General features: G+C 42.5%; 1 protein-coding gene and 1 pseudogene across 2 annotated transcripts in view; one reads left to right on the forward strand and one right to left on the reverse strand.

Moving 5' to 3' along the window:
• The window catches only part of IGFBP7 (insulin like growth factor binding protein 7), an 81521-nt gene that overhangs the window by 28813 nt on the left and 27727 nt on the right, over positions 1 to 24981 (forward strand). Inside the window, exon 2 of one of the 2 annotated variants that reach the window (XR_010126212.1) lies at positions 1 to 2555. This exon is cut by the window's left edge and continues 27086 nt beyond it. The exons of the other annotated variant lie outside the window; for it this stretch is intronic. The gene's annotated coding sequence lies outside the window, so the exon portion shown is untranslated. Of the gene's footprint in view, positions 2556 to 24981 lie in introns of those variants that run through there. 2 annotated transcript variants of the gene reach the window in all.
• LOC129035262 (ubiquitin-conjugating enzyme E2 C-like) lies at positions 8643 to 10726 on the reverse strand (annotated as a pseudogene).

Consider the following 24981-nt stretch of genomic DNA (forward strand, 5'->3'; position numbering starts at 1 on the left):
GACTTCATGCTGGGGCTTTGTTTTAAAATCAAGGCCCCACCGGACTCAGAACTAAGGAATTTTTTTCACACATATTCAAAACGGAAGCCCTGCCACCATGGAGAAGCTCAAGGTCCTTGCTCAGCTTCTGCTTGTGTTTGGGCTACATGAAAATCCCTGGGTGGTGGTTGATGTTTCCCGCACCAAATGATTTCTGCACAAGGCCCAACATTCCCCCTGCCCTGATAGAAGGGTCACACCACACACCAAGAAGGATGTGACTAATAAAGAATGTGACTTCAGAGACTTTACAAGTCCAGACAACTTCTGATAAACATTTAAACAGAGGTCAGGAATGTTTTCCTTTCTGAGGGGAAAATATGTGGTCTATGGTGTGAGTGGGAGGGGCTGGTGGGGGGTAAATCTAAGCATTAGCTTCCTCCCTTCATAATTCTTAAGCGTTTTAACAGCAGTCATTTTTAATGCCCTAACAGGCTTTTATACTTAGAACCCATAGCTGACTATTGGCCAGAAAGCTCTGTGAAAAAAATTGGGCAATTCCAAAGTGATTACCAAGCAAGTTTAAAACTAACATTAGGATCATTAGAGGCACTTTCCCTGGGCCCCACCCTGAAGCTAAGAATGTTCCAGAAAGTATCAGTCAAGGCCCATTTTAAGTACCCAGGTTGGGATCTTTACTTCCCCTGCTGACAAAAGGGGGAAGCTCCATAGAGGAAATGGGTGTTGACTTCCAGGAAAGGAAAGGTGAGAAGGACCAGATGGCATCTGTCAGCATCCTCAGCCTACCGGAGAGATTCTGAGAACATTGGCCAGGGCCAAGGAGGAGGGATTGATGAGCGGAAGCCAACAGAGATATCCCCTTGGCAGTGGAAAGGAAAGCTGCAGGTCGTTTTTGTGACCCAACACACTTTCATTGGTAGTGCTGATCCAGCTAATGTCTTTTAGCATTTTCCTTTTCATCGGCTCTTTGGTTTGTCTCCTGACATTTCCTGGATCTGTGTGCACGGTAGGCACAGGGTGAGTAAGACTAGTATTCTCTCTGGTCGGTTCTAAATAAAAAGTAAGAAAAGAAAATGTCAGCCAGGTGTGGTGGTGCACACCTGTAGTCCCAGCCACTTAGGAGGCTGGAATGGAAGGATCACTTGAGCCTATGAGTTAGAGGCTGCAGTGAGCCATGGTCGTGCTCCTGCACTCCACCCTGGGTGAAAAGTGAGACCCTGTCTCAAAAAATAAAATAAATTTCACTCAGAAATCTTCCTGTAAATGGGAAGATGGGGGCTCAGTATTGGAAGACAGGTTCTGATACCAACTTTAGTAAAACCCTTCATGTGTCTGCAATCAATATTCTTTTGGATATGTCAGCCTCCGTTGTTTCAGCTATAACCCCTGCAGGCTGGAGCACTCGGGCAATGTGAGTAGAATGCAGCAGTGTCAATTTCCCTCCTTTGTATCTTAGGCAGGTAGAGAAATTATCTCATTTTAAAGTCCTAAGTATTCCCATACTCAGTTTTAGACATTTCTTGTTTTTCTTACTGAGATAAAGTATGTTATTTTGAAAACCTAGTCTTCAGAAATCACATTCACTTTTTCATTGGTTCATTCATTCTTGTAGTCATTCATTCACTGAGGTACCCTCCAAGCCCTGTGGGAGACCCTGTGTTGGGGGTAAGGGCCATGTCAATGGGCCATCACTCAGAAAACTGTGGGAATCGTGGTCAGGATGGAAGTTCTGGAGTCAAACCTACCCTGAATCCTGGCTCTGCTTCCCATGTGCTCTGTGATTCTGGGCAAGTTATTTAACCTCTCAAAGCCTCCAATTCCTCATCTGTACAATGGGGTCATAAGCATAGCCACTTCACTAGATTCCTGTGAAGATTACCTGAGATAATATATGGATGTGCACTGTGCCTGGCATACAGTAAACTCAGTAAATGGTAATAGAGGCAATGGTAAAGATAGTAGTAACTTTTATTACTAACAATTATTAATGAGACAAATAGCATGAGAGTGATAGGAAAAGCGCTGTCAGTGGAGGGGAGATTGTTGGACAGAAGATAACTGGGAAGATTTCATATAGAATTTGACTTACTAGATTTTTTTCACTTGAGGTTTAAAAAAAAAATCTTAGTGGAGAAATTGGGAAATTCCCTTCCCTTTGCATTTCATTTTCTATTACTTTCCTGAAGACTGAAACTTTGGTGTAGAATTTAGCTGAAGGCTACATCCCAGCATTTGCATTGGCCTTGGAGTGCCAGGGTAATTATTCTGTCAATTATTTGACTTTTTAAAGTCTGTCTACCTTGAAGAACCTCTGCAAAGGAGGATCGTGTTAATGTGTAACACCGAGATAAGCAAGGCTCTGCTCTTTTTTTTTTTCCCATGGCTGTTCAACTGGAAAACTGAAATGGTTCTATTTGCATCTCAGCCAGCAGTGTTGAAAGGTGGGGGATAAATGGCTTTTACTAATGAAGTACAGTGGGATGTGAATTTTAGCAATGCAAAATGCCATGTATCACCTGCAATTTGTTTTTTTAAAACACACACACACCGAAAAAGGGAAATCACAAGACAATATAAACCTCGCTTGAAGAAACGATCGTATTTAACAAGAAGACAGCAAAGAGAAATACTCTGAGTTGAGCCAAGTAGATGTGTGCTGCTTTTGTAGATGGAATAAATGATCCTCACTTGCATAGACAGCAAGGTCATTTTTCTCACCCTAAATGGAAGGCATTAATCATCAGCTCTGAAGAACAACATTCAGGACAAGAAGAAACAAGCCACCGCAGCAGGAGGTATTGAATTGAGCCAGAGGACTGGGGGCCCTGTGGACGGGAGCCAGCTCAGCCCAGGTAGTAGCTCCCAGATCAGCAGGGGTGGGTGGTGGAGCTGGTCCTCTTGAGCCCTAACAGCTTTGCTGGGAACTTTCCATTGTTCAAGAAATCTCCTAGTTACCATCCAAGTGCATTTCTGAAATGCCTGACTGTGCTCCGGGCTCTGTAGGCTCTGGATTAGCTGGTTCTCTGTGGACCCCATCTGCATTAAAAGCAAAGATCAAAGGAACATGGTAGAGCTCTTTTTAAAAAAAAATCCTAAACTCACAAGTGAATGGGAAATGCATATTTATATCACTGGCCCATCAAGGGTAAGGGTTTTCTGTGAGAGGGGAGGAAGAGAAATCGTTAAGTAGGAGTGAAGCTCTTCAGATTAAGAGCTGGAAGAACTGCATTGAAGACTGAGGAGAGGAGACTGAAGGCAAACAGTGGATCTTTTACCATTTTTCTTTTTTTTTTTAAGACAAGTTTGAAATCGAGTTTTACCACTTTCCCATCAGCTACACCAAGTAGTTTACTTGTGCAGTGGCTAATTAATTTGTTGAGGCAGAATTTTAGGTTACCTATGAGGTAATATGGAATAGTGGTTAGGAGGTGTCTAGCTTTCTAATCCCAGCTCTACCATTTATGAGCCTTGTAGCACTGGGCAAGTTACTCAACCTTTCTATGTGTCAGTTTCCTCTTCTGTAAAATAGGAGACAGTACGAACCTCACAGGGTTGTCGCGAGGGTTAAATTATTTACACATATGAATGCCTATAGTGAGTAGTCAGTGAACAGGTATTGCTGTTGATTTTGTTATCGTGGCCACAGTTGGGTGGAGTGGGTGGTGCGTAGCAGGAATGAGTTGAGGGGGGAAAAGTGTAACATGAAACAGGATAATAGAATGTGGTTGTTGACAGGAACCATGAAAGTCATCTGGTCCAGCTCCCACTTAACCAAGGAAACAAATCCTATGGCATTTTAAAATAATTGTTTTGAAATTGTAAGTAACAGTGCCGATTTATTGATTGAGTGCTCTGTGTGCCAGACAGCATGGGAAGCCCTGCGCCTGCATCACAACACTCCACGAGCCCTGAGTGCTGTTATTACCCCATTCTGTAGATAAGAAAACTGAGGCTCAAACCATTAAGTCATTTAGCTAGCATCATCTGGATCTGAATGCAGACCTGTGTGAATGCAGAGATTCTGTGAGTGACGTGGCAGTTCCGTTCCCTTTGCATTTCACTTCCTATTACATTCCGGAAGACTGATGATGCTTCAGTACAAGATTCAACTGAAGGCTGCATTGCAGCATTTGCATTGGCCTTGGAGTGCCAGAGTAAATTGTTCTGTCAATTATTTGACCTTTTAAAATATGCCTTCTTTTGGTCAGCCGTGGTGGCTCACGACTGTAACCCTAGCACTTTGGGATGCTGAGGCGGGCAGATCACTTGAAGTCAGGAGTTTGAGACCAGCCTGGCCAACATGGTCAAACCCTGTTTCTACTAAAAATACAAAAATTAGCCGGGTGTGGTGGCATGTGCTTGTAATCTCAGTTACTCAGGAGGCTGAGGCAGGAGAATCGCTTGAACCCAGGAGGTGGAGGTTGCAGTGAGCTGAGATCACATCACTACACCCCAGCCTGGGAGACAGACGGAGTGAGACTCTGTCTCAATAAATAAATAAATATGCCTTTCTTGAAGAACTGCTATAAAAGGAGGACTGTTTGGATGTGTTCTGTGGTCTCATAGAAGTGAATGTATAACATCCATGAATGCATGCCTTATTCTGCTTTGTCTCTTTCATATAAACCCAGAGCACCATATTTTGTTTTTTGTTTTTCTATTTCCACACTATACTGACATACAGAGTACATATTTTGAAAAATACTTTAATACTATTAATTTTGAGTAAATCATTTTTCAGTACTAGTGAGGTTAGCTGTTTAAAATAAATAATATTTATTCATAAAAAATTTCCCTTTGGAATCAAGCCATCATTTGATTGGATATGATTGAAATTATGAGTAAGATGAAGGATACATCCCTGACAACTTTCAACTATTGCTCAGATACACATGACTGCGTTTTCAGGAAGTCTGTTTATTGTTGGATGTCCTTTACTGCTGACAGACCTTTGTTACCTTGACCCTAAATAGGTAATGATTCTTTGATCTTAGTGCTTCCCTCTGAAGTAACTAAAATCAAGACTGCTCATTCTCTGACATGGCTTCCCTTCAAATGTAGAGGATATTTCACAAGTGTGTCCCCACCCCAGGCTTCTCTTCCTTAAGCTAAACACCCACATCACCTTCTAAGCTGGTTTTCAGACCCCACGAGATCCTTTAATCTGTTGGTTCTACTCTTCACCTCTTGGAAGGGAGCCAGTGCTGCAAGACTGTCGGATCTGTACAGAACAGGCTGGAGCCATACACTTACACGAAGGTGACCAAAATGGCTGGCTTCTTAGCTTTCTGGCTTCATTGATGTCAGGGAGGTTGCATGGTTAAATAATGAAGGAGGAGTGACAAGCAAGAGCCAAGGGAGGGATGTCCAAGGACTGTTTCCAAGTGATCCATGGTAGAGGCTTCATGGCATTCCTATTGTTTGTGCTTTGAGCAGGAATTCCTCAGTACGTTGGTTCTAGTAAAGAGATCAGCTATGGTCTGAATATTGGTGTCCCCCCGAAAATTTCTCTGTGGAAGCTTTAACCCGCAGTGTGATGGTATTCACAGGTGGGGCCTTTGAGAGGTGAATGGGATTAGCACGCTATAAGAAGAGACAAAGAAAGATGATCTCTCTTTCCACCATGTGAAGCTACAGCAAGAAGGCAGCCATCTACAAGCCAAGAAGTGGGCCTCCCAGAACCCTACCATGCTCGCACCCTGATCTTGGACTTCCCATTCAACACACTTCAGAAGCTTAAGCCACCAAGTCCATGGTATTTGTTATAGCAGCCCAGGCTGACTCAGACAAGAGCCTTGGTATTCAAGATTTTTATATCGTATTCCTGAAAGTTCTGAAATTCTCTCAAAAGTTCTGAAAATAAAGAGATGTTCATAGGGCCCATATATAGTTATGTATGACAGATCCATGTTCCAAGTGGATGAGGATGAGTGGAAAGGCAGGTACTTCAGTAATACACAGATATTCAGGTAGCTCCTTGATGACCTGTCTACCCACCACATTCCTCTAACTTGTGTCTACCCTTTTTTTCAAATGCAAAAATTATCTGGACTTTATTTTTCTACTTGTCAAATTCTCTTTAGCTTTTTTTAGCTGTTGTGTTGACCTCTTCTATCTCTAAAAGGCATTTGGTTATTTTTTTTAATGTTTTTGCTTCAGTGAAGTTTAGTGTGGTTTTTATGGTTTTATGGTTACCTTGCAGAAATCTCATTAGAAAAGCACTTTAATGTATCACTTGGCAATGAGACATCTGACCATGTTCTAGTTCATTAGTTAGGAAACCTCCCCCAAGCTTGGAGGAATAGACATTCCTCTGTGAATGGTAGAGCTTTGATCACTCCTGCAGGGGCCAGGATTTATTTTAATGCATTTTAGGGGAGGAGAAGATATCCTAAGCCTGGCAAAATAAAAATAACACAGATTAAGGAAACAATGAAACATTATTTTAAAAGAAATCCACTTCAGTTAATATTATTCTATGGGATCTCCTGAGTCCTTTGAAGGCAGAGCTTAACGTAGAAAATATGTCTCGTTTAGTGGGCAGGAGGTTAGTTAAGCAACCTCACACCAGATCGCAGATTATACTGAAATGATCCTAATAAGGATAGACTTTCCAAAGCTATATTCATTTTAGCATGAATAAATGGATTCAAGTCTTATTTGTGGGATTTTAATTTCCAACTTTGAATTTGCAAACTATCAAATTCCTTCAAAGACATGGTGTGCAGAGAAGGCTCTGAGTAATAGGATTGCTTATTTTTAAAGGAAGATGCCCTTTAGCAAAGCACTAGGCTTTGAAATGTGATCAGTCAAGGGTCCAATCGGCACGGATTTCCCCACATGGCACTGTTTCTTGTTGAGTTCCAACCAGATTTAATAACTCTTACAAAATGCAACTCCACCCTGAGGGTGCCTAGTGCATTCAAAGCAGATAATGCTATATTGTTTTAACACAGATTATGCCAAATGAAGTACAATTTAAATTCCTGAAGCATGACAGTCCTTGGGTGCTGGTGGCTGTGTTTTAGTTGGGAGCTGTATCTTTTCTTTCTTTCTTTCTTTTAATTGAAAGACTTAAAAGAAGCAAGCCGTCTGAAAAAGTGTTTAAAAGAGCTTGGTTTTCAAATGGTATAAATAGGACAGAGGCAAAGGATGCTATGGAAATAGGGCCTTCCTCCAACTTTAAGAGGTAGAGGAAAGAAATGGGAGAGTCTGGACAAAAGTGACATAAGCCCCTGAAGTCAGGCTGGAGACTCTTTTGTGTCTCATATAAGGAGAGAAATGGGTGAAGCCTATAGTACTTTCACACTCCCCTGAATGGGCAGTAGAGGCCAGATGCCAGTTGCGGCTTCTTTTTAACTTTTTAACACCTTCAGAGGCAGGAGACAATGGTGGGTGGGGGGAATGTTTTTATTTGTGATTAGAGGTAAATTTTCCAGGCCGGAGGAGGTGGCTCACGCCTGTAATCCCAGCACTTTGGGAGGCGGAGGCAGGCAGATCACTTGAGGCCAGGAGTTCAAGACAAGCCTGGCCAACATGGCAAGACCCCGTCTCCACTAAAAATACCAAAATTAGCCAGGCGTGGTGGTGCACACCTGTAATCCCAGCTACTCGGGAGGCTGAGACAGGAGAATTGCTTGAACCCAGGAGGCGGAGGTTGTAGTGAGCTGGGATTGCTCCACTACACTCCAGCCTGGGTGACACAGCGAGACTCTGTCTCAAAAGAAAAAAAAGAGAGAGAGAGAGATGCATTTTCCAAAGAGGAAAGTACGATGGGCAGAGTTTGGAAGCTCGCTTGCTGGTGCCAGGACAGCGGCTGGGTGAGCTGCTGCCCTTGGGAAAGTCGCTAGGTCCTCCATCTTCCCTCTTCCCTTTTTCCTCACCTTTGTGCAAAAGAGATTATGATCACTCCCGATCAACTCCACAGGACTGTGCTGAGGATCAGATAAAGAGAACACACTTTAGAAGGCTCACCACAAGTCGGGTATGGCCGTGGAGGTGGTGGTGGTGACAGTCGTATTGGCATCTGGGCTGGCTTGTAGCCTGGCCTGTAACTGTAGTTGTGGAAGCTTAGGGGGCTGTTTGAAGAGGCCCATCCTAGTCTGACCTCATGAGCCAGAGACACTAGTAATCTTGGGCAGTTCTGGGGCATTTTTGTTGTTATTTATTTATTTAATTTTTTTTTTTTTAGTCAGGGTCACTCTGTCACCCATGCTGGAGTGCAGTGGCAGGAATCTCAGCTCAAGCAATCCTCCCACCTCAGTCCCCCGAGTAGCTGGAACTACAGGCATACACCACCATGCCCAGCTAATTTTTGCATTTTTTATGGAGACAGAGTTTTGCTATGTTGTCCGGGCTGGTCTTGAACTCCTGAACTCGAGCAATCCTCCCCTCTCAGCCTCCCAAAGTGCTGGGATTACGGACCTGCACCACCATGCCCAACCCAAAATGCATTTATTTAATATACATCACAAGCACTCAACTGGAGGCTTAAAAGACAAATAAGAAGAAGAAGAAGAAGAAGAAGAAGAAGAAGAATACCACAGCTCAAGATACAGAGTGCTATACAAAAATCACAGAAAGGACAGACAATCTAAGGAAAACTTAAAAAGACGACACAAGGACAGGCTGGGCAGCCTGGGTCAGGGCTCCTGGCTGGTGACCTGCTTTAAGTAGGTTTCTTACAGGTGCTTCTTAAAAGCTGTGGGGGTTTTCCAGAGCTTGGCAGCATGCCTGTTCAAAGGGCTATCAATGTTGGGTTCTCCTCGAAGGCTGTGGATGGAGAGCAGGATGGTCCTGATATCGTACAGGGCAGACCACTTGTCCTTCAGGATGTCCAGGCAGATGTTACCCTGGGTGTCCATGTTGGGGTGGTAGCAGGGCGTGAGGAACTTCACCATGGGTACATTGTAAGAGTAGCCCCTGGGGAACTCTAGGGAAAGCTTATACCTCAGGTCTTCATATGCTGTGCCAGCTGCTCAATGGATGATCCCCACCCATTTGAAAAGGTTGCCTGATTCAGGGAAGGCAGAAATCCCTGCGTCACCAGGCATTGTGAAGGTCACCAACTCCTGCTGTAGCCTTTTGCCCACAGGGTCCCGGGCAGCACCCCTGCTGGGGGTGGTACCTTTATAGGCAGCAGCAATGCTGGTGGCAGCTGGGTCAAGGTTTTGAGAGGCTATCTAGGTGGCACTGACAGAAAGATAGGAACTTAGAGAACACAACTGCAATTTCCTATTTAATTTTTTTGAGACAGGGTCTCCCTCTGTCACCCAGGCTGGAGTGCAGTGGCATGAACACAGCTCGTTGTATCATCAACCTCCTGGGCCCAAGCAATCCTTCTGCCGCAGCCTCCCAAGTAGCTGGGACCACAAGGGCATGCCCACACACACACACTCAGCTAATTTTTTATTTTTTTGTAGAGATAGGGTATCTGCAGCCATGAAAAAGAATGAGATCATGTCTTTTGCGGGAACATGGATGGAGCTGGAGGCCATTATCCTTAGCAAACTAACGCAGAAACAGAAAACCAAATACCATGTGTTCTCACTTATAAGTGGGAGCTAAATTATGAGAACTCATGAACCCAAAAAAGGAAACAACAGACACTGGGGTCTACCTGACAGTGGAGGGTGGGAGGAGGGAGAGGAGCAGGAAAGATAACTACTGAGTACTGAGCTTAATACCTGGGTGATGAAATAATCTGTACAACAGTCCCCCGTGACACGAATTGACCTATGTAACAAACCTTCACATGTACCCCCAAACCTAAAATAAGTTTTTTTTTAATTTTAATTTTAATTTAAAAAAAGTTAGGGGTCTCACCATGTTGCCCAGGCTGGTCTTGAACTTCTGGCCTCAAGCAATCTTTCCATCTCAGCGTCCCAAAGTTCTGGGATTACAGGCATGAGCCACTGCACCAAGCCGAGGACATTTTTAATAATCACCTCCCTTACCCCAGCCAAGGTTCCCAATCCTCAGGAAAAAAGCTATTCAAGACAAACCTTCCTAAGCAGACCCAAAGTTTTGAAAGCCCGTATGAAACCTGCCTTCCTGAGTACCCTGCTAGCCTCCATGACCAAATATGCCACAGCAAGGCTGATGTGGCTCCCTTAGACCTATTCTGATATCGACTGAGATCAGTCCCTTATTCTGGGCGGAGAGCCTGATGGCCACGTGTGTGCTGTTAGAGGACACTGCCCACACAGTGACCATCCAGGGAAAAAGAAAGAGAGACCCAATTTCCTTGTGTGTGTTGCAGCACAGCCAGTGTTAGAGATCCAGGGTTGCTTAATCTAACCCCAAGTGATTAAGAACCAGCTATGATACCAGACTGAGTGCAAACTTAGTCGTCAGCACAGATGAAGAAAGGAAAAAGACACACCAGATGTAAAAGCCCCAAATAGACCTACTACTGACAGATCCTGCTCTCCTAACGCATGCAGACCTCTCCTGACTTGCTGAGATGTATGTATACTCAATGACAGCATGGAATTGAATGGTTGACTAGAAGTGGCTTTCCAGAGGCTGCAGCAGGAGGAACATTCTTTGTAAACACCAAGTATTTCATTCCCCCCAATATATCAAAAACAGTGTCTTCAGTAGGACCTGGAGTACTGCATTGATGGGCATCACTTTTGACCAACATATGCTCATGCAGTACCTTATAGAGATTCACAAACTCCTTCCAGACAGGCTTTGCCACCACCTTACACACATGGACCATCGGGACTTCAGTGACTTTCAGGGCCAGGTGTGTTCAGAGCAGAAGAAATAGGAAGTAGTATACAATGAATAGGTGCAGGGAGAACCCATCTTCAAATGAATTGGCCTTTTTAATTAGCAATTTTATATCAATAAATTATTGAATACATTGAGATGTGTGTGTTACAGCATTCAACACTGATCCACAAGCTTGAACACATTTGTGTTTTAGAATTAATCGATCTTAATCAAGTAGAAAAATACACTGAACATCCCTTGTATCCAGTGCTCATTACCCCTGCGGCCAGTTTGTGAGCTGGCTTGTATTGTCTTAGACTTTCAGAAGAGAAAACAAAGGTATTCTTATTAAACCTTTTGGTTGTACATTGCATGTTTGATTTGAGAACAGTTACGGTTCAGGCCTGCAGTAAGAGATTGAGAGACTTACATCATTATAAATGTGGCCTGGGGCATCCACCTCATTTAACTAGAGGATAATGCAGAGGAGTGATTTGCAACTGACTTCTTCCTCCCACAAACTAATCTTTTTAAATGGTTTGCACTTTTTTCTGTCCCCAAAGGGATTCGTTAAATGTGATTTTCAGCAGGACATGTACTTTTTTTATTTGTTAGCCATAATGGAAATGCATAGATAAACTGAATCCGTGTTAACATAATAAGACAATCAAATTTTTTGTTTAGTTGTGGGGAAGGGACGGGATAGAGGAAGTAGAAAAAGCTCCCTCAAACATAAGCTGAATATTTATGTGGTTTTTGTTTTTATTTAAACCAACCTCTTTAGAAAATTACTTTCTTAATAAGACATTATACAATGAATTTTTCCAGTCATTTTGAAGGAAAAATATGGTACTCTGGGAGAACTTCTAGAAAAAAGAGGGAAGACTCACTTAAGAGTCCCAGGACCTACACAGGGCTGGTGCTGAATAGTTCCCACTGAGGACCTTCCATTTTGGTGTTTTTTGTCTTTCGTTTTTTTTGAGATAGGATCTCACTTTGTCACCCAGGCTGGAGTGCAATGGCATGATTCCGGCTCACTGCAACCTCTGCCTCCGGGGTTCAAGCAATTCTCCTGCCTCAGCCTCCCGAGTAGCTGGGATTACAGGAGTACACCACCATGCCCAGCTGTTTTATATTTTTAGTAGAGACAGGGTTTTGTCATGTTGACCAGTCTGGTCTGAAACTGCTGACCTCAAGTGATTCACCTGCCTTGGCCTCCCAAAGTGCTGGGATTGCAGGAGTGAGCCACCGCACCTGACCCTGTTTTGTTTTGTTGTGAGAGACCATAAACAGCCTAGAAAGATAGAAATCTCAATAATGAGAAGTTTCTGTAATGTGTGGCTCCTGCCCACCTTCTCTCTGCTTGTTTGCTGTGTGTGTGTTTTTTTTTTTTTTTTTTTTTTTTAGAGACAGGGCCTTCTCTGTCACCCAGGCTGGAGTGCAGTGGTGACATCATGGCTCACTGCAGCCTCAAACTCCTGGAGTCAAGCAATGCTTCTACTTCCACCTCCCGACTAGCTGTGACTACAGGCAGGTGCCACCACAGAAGGACAGACCATCTAAGGAAAACTTAAAAAGACAGCACAAAGACAGGCTGGACAGCCACCATACCTGGCTAATTTTTTATTTATTTTTTTATTTTTTGTAGAGACCAGACCTCACTATGTTGCCCAGGCTGGTCTCGAACATCTGGCCCCAACAATCCTCTCACCTTGGCCTCCCAAAGCACTGGGATTATAGGCACGAGCCATCACCCCAGGCCTATTTGCTGTCTTGATTCTCTTTTCTGCTCCCTCCAGCCCCACAGATGGCCCAAGACCCCAAATGGGCAGTCAAGCTTCCCCACTAAGTTGAGTTTCTTTACTGGGCAAGTCAAGATGAGATCCTGTCTTGAAACAATGCCAGGAAAGGACATGAGGTCTCCTTCCTCCTAAAAACACCCCTAGAAGGAGGCCTGGGAGGGGCAGGCCTGGCGGTTCAACCTGGTGATTCAACCACCCACATAAGACCCTCTAGGCCTAATGGCTGGGTGAGGGGCTCAGAGAATTTCTCCAATCTTGGCCAGAAACACTTCCTTACCGCTTTCACATTTTTCTCGTGTCCTTCAGAAGGGGCCTGCATCCAAAAGTGGTCATGGAAAGCTTCACAGAATTAGCTTTTATTGTAAAAAAGTAGCAAATGGAGGAATGACTGAAGAGAAAGCATGCTCCAGCTATCAGTCAACTTTGAGGGCATGAGCCCATGTTCTAAATTTAAACACAATCTGTCCCTTTCTCCTTGTGTATCCAGTTTCCTTTCACTTCCCTCGGTGCCTTCAACTAATCCCATTCTTGGTTTACTGCTTGGCAGTGATAATTATGTACGTGCACTATGACAGTTCAGCCTTTCATGTGCCAGTTCCCATCTTTTGATATTTTCTTTTATATTTTCTGTGGAAAATGATATGACAAAATCCTGCCATTTGTATGTTCTTCATTTTTGACTCCAACCATGCACTACTGAATAGAGAGTATCTCAACCTCCTTTATTTTTCTCTGCCGTTACTGATGTGTTGCTAGGCCCATCTCATCTGTGCATTAGCTCATTACTTATCGTCATCGCTTGTCACTGGCTGCCATTTCCCCTGCCTCCCTTGGTTGTTGTGTCTACACGTCTTTGCTATAGGGGAAATTAGATAGTAAACTGATGATGTCAGTCCTTTGACTGGAGGTTAGCATTTCAAATGCTCACATATTTTTTGTTAAACTCACTTTTTTTTTTTTTTTTTTTGAGACAGGGTCTCTGTCACCCAGGCTAGAGTACAGTGGCACGATCTTGGCTCACTGAAACCTCCACCTCCCAGGCTCAAGCGATTCTCCCACCTCGGCCTCCCAAGTATCTAGGACTATAGGCATGCACCTCCACACAGGGCTGTTGCCCAGGCTGGTCTTGAACTGCTGGACTCAAGAGATCTGCCCACTTCGGCCTCCCAAAGTGCTGTGACTACAGCATGAGCCACCACTCCCAGCCTAAAGCCCACTTCTTTTGAAACCTCAACCTATTTCCAGATCGGTGATTCCCAAATTTCTTGTAACCACAACCTCTTCTCCTTATGTTTGGTTTAGATATTTTATTATATCCACTTTTTCCCTACCCTATCAATTATTCTCCAGGAAGAAGAGAGCAACATTTTTTGTTTTTTATGAAAAACAAGTAAAACTTTTTTTTTTTCCAGTTTTGAGGAATTTTGAGACCATACAATACTAGGTGGTCTATTGGAGAAGTCCTGAAGTGTTGCAAAAAAGCAATCACTGCTTTGAATCTTGGAATAAGGTCATTTTAATCTCACTCACTATGTTTTTCCTTTAGTTTATGTGTTTTCTTTACTTTATGTGTTTTGTGGAAGAAAAAACATCTGCCCTCTTCACAAAGTTTTAAGTGTGCAGTGCAGTGCTGTTAACTATAAGCACGTTGTCGTACAGCAGGTCTCTAGAATTTTATACCCATTGAACAGCAACTCCTCATTTCTCCCTTACCCTAGCCCCTGGCAACCACCATTCTGTGTCTGCTTCTATAAGTTTAAGTACTTTAGATACCTCATACAAATGGAATCATGTCATATTTGCCCTCCTGGGACTGGCTTATTTCTTTTAGCATAATGTCCTACAGGTACATCTGTGTTATGGCATATGACAAGTTAATCTCACTTATTATTTCTTAAAGTGTAAATACAAGACTAACAAAAAAAAATCCCTTGTGTCTTCCATGGACTGTTTAAGGTTACAGAGGCTCACAGTTAAGGCTTATGTTTTGGGATCCCTGGGAGGATATAAGTTCCAGTTCTTTTTTGTATGATGATGAAAGTAACATAAAAGATTCTAGGATGGCAGGTACAAAGAACATGTTAAGAACAGCCCTTGAAAATATATATCATCATTGCAGACATCTTCTTGGAGTCAAGTCATAATGTTCCCAAATAAATAACTGTCATCCATGAGGACTTTGTTTGAGTATGTTATTGACACTTTGTTTTGTTTTTGGTTTTTTACCCTAATTCTTGGAGAGAGGACTTTATGACTAAAAACAAACCAAAAAAAAAAAAAAAAAAAACCTTCCAAAAAGAGATTATAATTATTAACTAAGAAAGAACTCTAGCTGATGATGGAGAAAGTTCAAAGATGTTGTATTATTCGGTTTTTTCTTCTTTTAAAACAATTAAGGCCAAGCACGGTGGCTCACATCTGTAATCCCAGCACTTTGGAAGGCCGAGGCAGGTGAATCACCTGAGGTCAGGAGTTCGAAACCAGCCCCACCAACATGGTAAAACCCCGTCTCTACTAAAAATACAAAAATGGGCGTGGTGGCGCATGCCTGTAATCTCAGCTACTTGGGAGGCTGAGGCAGGAGAATCACTTGAACCCAAAAGGCAGAGGTTGCAGTAAGCCGAGATCACACCATTGTACTCCAGCCTGGGCAACAGAACAAGACTCCATCTCCAAAAAAAAAAAAAACTTAAAACTAAAGGAAAATATTAGTTGTTTGCTGCTACATAATAAATTAGTCCAAAACTTAGCAGCCTAAAATAATAATAAATATTTACCATCTCACACAGTTTCTGTGGATCAAAAACTTGGGAGTAGCTTAGTTTTGTGGTTCTGGCCTGGAGTGTCCCATGAGGCTGCAGTCAGTATGTCAGCAGGGACTTTGTTCTGGCTTTGGATTGACTTACTCACATGGCCGTTGTCAGGAGGACCCAGTTCCTCATCACATGGACCTCTCCTTTGTGCCCTTTGAGCATCCTAACAGCACGGCACTGGCTTCTCCCAGAGTAAGTGATCCCACAAAAAGCAAGAAAGAAGCTGCAGGCATGCACTGTCCCTCCCACTGTATTTTATTCAAGTGCATCACCAGAGTAAGTCACTAAGTACAGACCACACTCAAGGGGAGCAGAATGAGCTCCACCTAAAAAGTGGGGAGTGGATTTGATAAAGGGATGTGAGACCCATGCCACCAGAAGGGTGGATGGGATCTTAGCCAGATACTCTAGTGATACTCAGGGACAAAGAAAGAGTGTATGGAGTCTGAGCACAAACTCACAGCTATGGTCCATGCTGGGGCTGGAGATGGGGGTAGGGAGCAAAGGAACACCTGGCCAGACAACCCTGAGAGTCCTCTGGGAGTGAGGACCTTGGAGCAGAGAGAGATAACGGGAACGGAGTAAATGACTCAAAGATGTGTTAGAGATTTCCTGAGGATGAGGCCAGGAGGCCACCAGAGAAGTGAATGCAGGTAAAGACAGTGGTTTTGACCAAAGAGCAAGGGTGGATGCCCCAGGCCAGCCCAGGAGCTTGGCACCACTGGAGGAAGTGCATTATACCAATCAGAGCTTCTTTTGCTGCTGCTGAAATGGAACGGTGCCATCGGGCCGTCTTCTCCACTGGAGATGCTCCTTCAGCTCAGCAGGACGCTAGCTCGGAACTCAGACTGCACGTTTTTGTGGATTGGGAGGAGGGCCGACACCTTGGCAGGATAGCCTCTGGAGCTGCCTTTTGAGGGTGTTTGCCTGTTGGCATTTTCAGTACTCCACGCGTCAAGAGTGAGTCACTTTCTCTTCTCATCATGAAGTTAAATTCCTGGGATGTCATCTTCATTTTCTTCAGAGCCCCTTTCCAAAACTCAACTTTTGTTTGCTTCACAAATTGCCCTCCTAAACTCCATAGACTGAGTTTATTTGTCTTGATGGATGAATCAGAGTCTCAAACTCATTTCTTTTGCTCCAGCTCTCTTGGCAGAGAACACAGGAAGATGGGTTTTGCTTATGTGTGTGTTTGGGGAGGACTTTTTTCCTTTGTTTTTCTGTCTCAGCCATAGCTTGTGGGCGAGCTGGCACCTGGGACCTTGACCGCCTCCAGGCATGGGCCGAGGCCACATGGGGAGTTCTCCCCAGTACTGTTTGTGATGTTCCCTAATTCCAGGATGGGCTGCAGTTTTCCAAATCCAAGGCTCAGGGGAACTGGGGGAATTACTTTCCTGGAGCCAGCCTTATCTTATTTGTTCATGTTTCATTCATGCAAATTGGAAATACTCCCACAACTAAACTGCCTGCTGACCATCTGCCTAGGCAGTGGAGCTGTGGATGCTTAATGGCTTTCCTCAGCACCTTCCTAATCTCTTAGCTTCGCACTGTTTCCATGGTAGCCAGCCAATTGAGAACAGATCATGTTTTTGCTGTGTTATTAATAAAGTGCAAGAAGTTGAATTCCTGTAATTCTAGTTCCTTTTCTGCCATTATCTAGGAATGAGCTTAGGCAAATATTTAACCCCTGGGGCCTCTCATATAAGAGATTTGGTCAAGATGGATCTCAGGGCCCTTCTAAGTCTCAAGTTCATTGGCTATACCATCTTTCAGGAATATGAAAATATTAGTAGAGAAGGATTTATTTATCACAAGAGGAGAATCTCTATACTTTCTCTTGTCACCTAGCTCACTAGAAAGGATCTGCACCTTAGCAAGAGATTTCCCTCTGCATTGTGGAATCGGCAATTTCTTCATGTTGGGAAATAGAATCTAAGTTCATGTTTTTCTCTTAAAACCATATAAATGTTCTTAACATCTTTGTATAACTGAGGCTTATGCTTTGCTGATTCTTTTAAATCCATTTTTCCAATATAAAAATATTGCTTGTCAACACAGACTTGCATTTCTGCAGTTTTATTTGTTTGTTTGTTTGTTTTTTAGTCACCCAGGCTGGAGTGCAGTGGTGCAATCTCAGCTCACTGCAACCTCCTGAGGTGGGAAGATCACTGGACTCAAGGGATCCAACCACCTTACCCCCCAAGTAGCTGGGATCACAGGCACATGCCATCACACCCAGCTAAATTTTATTTTTTGTGTTTTTTTTTTGGAGGGGTAGAGATGGAGTTTCACCATGTTGCCCAGGCTGCTGTGAAACTCCTAGGCTCAAGGGATCTGCCCACCTTGGCCTCCCAAAGTGCTGGGATTACAGGTGTGAGCCATCATGCCGGCCTGCAGTTTTCAATCGTTACTCTAAATGTCACTTGGGTTTCTCCCACTAAAAAATCTGACCACTTAACCTCCAATTTTTAAATTTTATAAACTGACTAATAAAGGAATATTTTGCTACAGCATTAATCTTTATCTTTTATCTCCTGGGTTTTATCTAAGTTTTTAAATGAAATTGCTACTGTTTTATAGATATTTAACTTATGATCTATGTTAGTATAAGGATAAAAATTGAGAATCAGCAACTCTGGTCATTTTATTGCTCTAGTTGAGTGGCTGAGTCAGAAACATAAAAAGGGCATACCCAAACATTGACCTATTTGTTCCTACGGACAGCTGAGGACCAATTTTTAAATAGGTCACAGTTAATCAAAATCTCTGCACTTTAATCTTTTCCAAATGCTAAACCATGCCCTTCTACAAACTGTGGAACAAAAGTAGTCATAGCTAGCTATGTCTAGCATAGTCCAGAGTCCCCTGAAAATCTTTTCAATGATCCGCAACAACAAAAGCCAGTTTCTTGGAATGGTTCCTAAACTCTTGTTATTTAAACCTTCATAGGAAAATATTAAACAGTGTGTATTTTGGTAGTGACATTGGTTCACTCAACTACTCAGCAGTTTGCTGATTACCTGCTTAATGCCAGGCGTTGGATCACAGGAAAGAACTAGAGAGAATAAATTGACTGGTCCTTAGCAGCACTGAGCCCACGATGTAATGGGGTATGCAGCAATTTCAATGCATTGTGAAAATGCTATGATAAGGGAGAGTCATGTAAGAACCAGGCCCCCATTCTAGGTTGGAGGGGTTGGATTCAGGAGTGAAGAGAGGTGAGGAAAGGTCAAAGGAGGTTTGTCAAACAAAAAGGAAACTAATCTGAGACATACAGGATATCTAGGAGTTAACCAAGCAAAGCTACAGAGGGGTGGGAAATGGGGGGAATATTCTAGAAAAAGTAATGGCATGTGCAAAGGCTAGGGGCTAGGGAGAGCAAGACATGCTTGAGGAGCCACAGCAAGTTCATTATGGCTGGAGCTCAGGGTTCAGGAGGGATGTGGCAAGAAATGAGGCTGGGAAAAGCTACTCAGAGCCAGATCTTATCTATTCTGGATTTTACAGTTTAGTAAATGTATTCATTCAGGACCATTATCTTCTTTCTGGTAGTTAGAAAGTTTTTCTCAAGAGGAAGATGTAAATCTAAAACATTTCAAATCCCAGAGAGAAAACATTTTCTCTAATCTAAGGATTGCTGGACTCTACCCAGGAGTGTTTACTAAGTGTTAACATTGACTTTTAAAGTTTTCCTAGGATTCCTGCCATACAAGGTAATTCTATGCATATGGCATCTTTTTAATGATTTGCAAGATGAAACACAAAGCATATTTTCAAATACTGATTTTCACATTAAACACTGATTGAAAACATTAAAATCCAATAAAAAGGGCTGGGGTTCCCAGATCACTTTATTCTAAGATGTGGGCAGGACTTCAGCCATTTGGCCACGATGGGGTTATCATCCACCCAGGATTCAGTAGAAGGAGGATGATTCTCACCTATTTGGGGTTGCAAGTCTAAGCTACTTATCCAGAACCACTCAGATAACACCTCAGAAACATTTCAGACCGGGTGCAAATAGTAAGCCATGACGCCTGTTTATGATTCCAGCAATATGTGACCTTTTCTCCAAAATATATTAATGCTTTTACTTTCTTGTTTTTCTTTCTATCTTGGTAGCTTGTAGACATAACTAATCTCCTTGGCTTGACATTGAAAACCTCTGTAATCTAGTCTGGCCTACAGTTCTTAAGATTCTGTTTTCTTCTCCACAAACACCTCACTCTCCAACAAAGCAAAATGAGACAGAACACTCCAGCCATACGGATTATGTAGAGAGGCATCATGGTAGCATCGGGGAGGCTCTGGGTTTGGACTCAGAAAACCTACATTCATGTCCTGCCCACCCCATTTCCAGTCTGTGTGACCTCGCACAAGACACTTAGTCCCACTGAACCTCAATTTCTTTATCTGTAAAATGACTGGCTTCTCTCACAAGATTTCTAGGAAAAACAAAATGAAGTAATGGCTATAAAAACTTGCTGTGAGGCCAGGTGCTGTGGTTCACAGCTGTAATCCCAGCACTTTGGGAGGCCAAGGCGGGAGGATCACTTGAGCCCAGAAGTTTGAGTCCAGCCTGGCAATGTAGCAAGACCCTAGCTCATTATTTTTAAAAAAGTAAAAATAAAAATAAAATTTCTCTGGGAGGTGTAAAGCCCATTATTAATGTAAAGTACAGGAGTCCACCCTCATCCATGGTTTTGCTTTCCAGTTTCAGTTATCTGCAGTCAGCTTTGGTCTGAAAATATTACATGGGAAATTCCAAAAACAAACACTTTCTGGTTTTACATTCCACACAGTCCTGAGTAGCATGATGAAATCTCACCCCATCCAGCTCTGTCCAGGCTGGGATGCGAATTTTTTCCTTTGTGTAGGGTGTCCACGCTGTCAACGCCACCCACTCATTAGTCAATCAGTAGCCGTCTCGGCTGTCAGATTGACTGCCATGGTATCACAGTGCTTGTGTTCCAAGAAACCCTTATTTTACTTAATAATGGCCCCAAAGCGCAAGAATAATAAATTTGGCTTATTGTTATAGTTGTTCTATTTTACTATTAGTTGCTGTTGTTAATCTCTGACCGTGCCTAATTTACAAAACAGATTCTATCAGAGGTACGGATGTATAGGAAAATATAGGAAAAAACATAGTATTAATACATACTATTAATATATACTGTATAAAGTTCGGTACTATCCACAGTTTCAGGCGTCCACTGGGGGTTTTAGAAAGTATCCCCTGAAGGGATAAGGGTGGACTATTGTATTTTTATTTTTCCTGCAAATGACACACAGTTTTCCCACATCTTGAACATACTGATCCCTTTGCCTGAAAGCCAATTTCCTCTTTCATGAATTTAGTTCTGACCTACTCAGTAAGAATTTTTTTTTTTTTTTCAGAGATGAAGTCTCGCTATGTTGCCCCAGGCTGCAATCCAGTGGCTATTCACGGGCACAATCACAGGCACTACAGCCTCAGACTCCTGGGTTTAAGCAATCCTCCTGCCTCAGCCTCTCGAGTAGCTGGGACTACAGGAAAAAAATTTTTTTTTGCCCCGTCACTCAGGCTGGAGAGCAGTGGTGCAATCATAGCTCACTGTAGCCTTGACCTCCCAGGGTCAAGCAATCCTCCTGCCTCAGCCTCTTGAGTAGTTGGGACTACAGGTGCACACCACCACGCCTGGCTAATTTACATTTTATTTTTTAGAGATGAGGTCTCACTATATTGCCCAGGCTCCCAGGCTGGTGTCAAACTCCTGGGCTTAAGTGATCCTCCCACCTCAGCCTCCCAAAGTGCTGGTGTAGCAGGCTGGATCTCCATAAGCCCTTTGCTGTAATGATGAATGTATAAGTTAAACATTAAAGCAGAAGTAGAAAACAATGGATAATGAACTGGGGAAACTGGTGCCTGAGTAAGAAAGCTCGAATGCAAAAACAAACCCATTAAAACCTTACCTGGACTTCCTCAACCTCAAACCTAATTGAGGGATCAAAGCGTGCACCAAGACCCACTTAAGAAACTTTCCTACCCGCAGACCCATAGTTAAAATTAGATTAAGAAACACTCCCACAAGTAGAAATAGAGCTTGAATTGTGTATATAAGCTAAAGGAAAACTTGTAACTTTGAGTTGATCTGGTGAGTTACTCTGACCTTCTTCCTGTAACTGGTTGCAAAAATAAACTCCCTCCTTTCCCAGTCTGTCTGCATCTTGTTATTAGACTGGAGAACAAGCAGCCAGACCTCATTTGTCCGGGAACTCTGGGATTACAGCCCAGGAGATTCTTTTTTATATTTGTATTTCTATCGTAGGACCAGTTGCACTTCACCTGTATTATAATTGCGTGTATACTTGTCTGTCTTCACTTCCTGATTGTAAATCCCTGTGGGACAGGAGTCCAACCCTAACATCTTTCTATTCCTCATGTGACCCAGCACATCACTTAGTTCATGATGGACTGGAACAAATTCATCCTTTCCGTGTTTTCACCTGCTTAATCCTATACAAGGCTGAAATGTGATTTAGTTACTATTATTGTAGTCCTTTCTCACCTTTTATACCATTTTCCATAGGAATTTCCCCTTAAGGAATGAATTCAACTAAGCAGTAGTAGAAGTTAGTGCTCTAGTTATAGGGATAGATATTAAAGATGATGGTGATTAGATGACATTTTTCTTTTTTTAGTTTTAAATATTCTTTTTTTAAAAAAAGTTTATTTTAGGTTTTGGGGTACATGTGCAGGTTTGTTACATAGGTAAACTCGTGTCATGGAGGTTTGTTGTACATCATATTTTATCACCCAGGTATTAGGCCTAGTACCCAATAGTTGTCCTTTCTGCTCCTCTCCCTTCTCCCACCCTCCACCCTCAAGTAGACCCAGTGTCTGTTGTTCCCCTCTTTGTGTTCGTGAGTTCTCATCATTTAGCTCCCACTTGTAAGTGAGAACATGTGGTACTTGGTTTTCTGTTCCTGTGTTAGTTTGCTGAGGATAATGGCCTCCAGCTCCCTCCGTGTTCCTGCAAAAGACATGATCTCATTCTTTTTTATGGCTGCATAGTATTCCATGGTGTATATGTACCACATTTTCTTTACTCGATCTGTCATTGATGGGCATTTAGGTTGATCCCATGTCTTTGCTATAGTGAATAGTGCTGCAATGAACATTCCTGTTCATGTGTCTTTATGGTAGAATGATTTATATCCCTCTGGGTATATATCCAGCAATGGAATTGCTGCATCAAATAGTAGTTCTGTTTTCAGCTCTTTGAGGAGTCGCCGTACTGCTTTCCACAATGGTTGAACTAACTTACACCCCCACCAACAAAGTGTAAGTGTTCCCTTTTCTCTGCAACCTTGCCAGCATCTGTTGTTTTTTGACTATTTAATAATAGCAATTCTGACTGGTGTAAGATGGTATCTCATTGTGGTTTTGATCTGCATTTCTCTAATGATAAGTGATGTTGAGCTTTTTTCCATATGCTTATTGGCCGCATGTGTGTCCTCTTTAGAAAACTGTCTGTTCATGTCCTTTGCCCACTTTTTAATGGGGTTGGTTTTTTCTTGTAAATTTGTTTAAGTTCCTTATAGATGCTGAATATTAGACCTTTGTCAGATGCATAGTTTGCAAATATTTTCTCCCATTCTGTAGGTTGTCTGTATACCCTGTTGATAGTTTCTTTTGCTGTGCAGAAGCTCTTAAGTTTAATTAGATCCCATTTGTCAGTTTTTGCTTCTGTTGCAATTGCTTTTCGTGTCTTTGTTATGAAATATTTACCTGTTCCTATGTCCAGAATGGTATTGCCTAGGTTGTCTTCCAGGGCTTTTATAGTTTGGGGTTTTACATCTTTAATATCTTGAGTTAATTTTTTCATATGGTGTAAGGAAGGGGTCCAACTGCAATCTTCTGCATATGGCTAGCCTGTTATCCCAGCACCATTTATTGAATAGGGAGTCTTTTCCCCATTGCTTGTTTTTGTCAGCTTTGTTGAAGATCAGATGGTTGTAGGTGTGCAGCCTTATTTCTGGGCTCTCTATTCCACTGGTCTAGATGTCTGTTTTTGTATCAGTACCATGCTGTTTTGGTTACTGTAGCTCTAAGAGTATAGTTTGAAGTCAAGTAACGTGATGCCTCTGACTTTTTTTTATGTTCCCTAATTATTAGGAATTGAACTTCTGTCCAGCCTGATTTAACATATGATGATCAGTATGTTCCAGAAAGATCTGTTCTTTAATCATCTTCTGAGCACATTACAAGCCATTGAGGAAAGCTAGCTAGTGCTAACCTCATGAAATATTCATGGAATTATTATTCCTTCTTTTTTTGTAAGTTAAAATGCTTCTTGCTGATTAAAAAAAATTACCCAGGACTTTTTTGTGAATGGGATTAGTCTTCTCTCTCTCTGTTCCACAGACCATGACTCCCTGTTCTCCACAGAAGCCAAGCTCCCATGGATATGGGGTGGAAATTTGGAGACAGGTCAAAGTCATACATATCCCAAGAGTCTTGTTCTTATTTTCTCTATTTGAGTTTACTTTGAGCTTTCTTCTCTTCAAGTGTCAGTTCAGCTGATTTACTGGCTCAGACCATAACCCTTTCCCAAGGACTAGCTAAACCTGGATTACTTTCTACCTCTTCCTCCTTGTTGACAAGCAGCTGGTGCTTGTGAAAAAGCATTGTCTTGGTGCTTGAAGTCTGCTGCCTTAGCCAAGTCCAGAGATCCATTCATTATCTTTGAAGCGCCCAGCTTCCTAAAAGGGTCACACATTTTGTTAAAGAGACTCCCTGAGAACATACCCAAAAAGCAAGGATGAGGGAGGCATAAACAGCAGCTCCAAGGCCAATTTCAGGAGTACTGAGAACATTTTCTTCCTTGTGCCTATAAAGAATGAGTTTCCTACTTTTATGTATGGTTGCTCTGAAGAGGCGCCAAATCTGAAATCCCCTGTTTTATGAGGAAATTATTTTCATTTACATAAACAAAAGAATAAAATCTCCAAGGCCAGAACTGATGGTTGCTCTAGAAGAAATGCCTTTGGAAGTTCTACAATAAGCCCCAGGTTCACGTGACCCTTAGGATACTTTGCATGTAGTTTCTCCCAGTCCTTGTAAAGGCATAATGTCCTCACCTTTAAAACCCAATCTGCAGATGAGTGCACTGGCTCACACATGTAATCCCAACACTTTGGGAGGCCTAAGGCAGGGGGATCACTTGAGCCCAGGAGTTTGAGACCAGCCTGGGCAACACAGGGAGACCCTGTCTCTACAAAAAAAATTTTTTAAACTTAGCCAGGGATGGTGGTATGTGCCTGTAGTCCCAGCTACTTGGAAGGCTGAGTTGGGAGGATCTCTTGAGCCCTAAAGGATGAAGCTGCAGTGAGCCATGATCGTGCTACTGCACTCCATCCTGGATAACAGAGTGAGAGCCTGTCTCAAAAAAAGAAAAAAAAAAATCTAGTATAGAAACCATGAAAAACTCCTTTCTGTGTCTCCCTGCACTGTTAGGGAACTAATAATTCAAGTAAAATAAAAAACAAAACTCAAAAAAAGAAAGCACCATTAATTAAAGAAAAATAATCACTGGCTAAAATTAGCCAAAGTGCCAATGCAGAGATTTCTGATGTGAAAAATGCCAATAAGAGCAGAA

This window comes from Pongo pygmaeus, chromosome 3, assembly GCF_028885625.2.
Source record: "Pongo pygmaeus isolate AG05252 chromosome 3, NHGRI_mPonPyg2-v2.0_pri, whole genome shotgun sequence".
Lineage (NCBI taxonomy): Eukaryota > Metazoa > Chordata > Mammalia > Primates > Hominidae > Pongo > Pongo pygmaeus.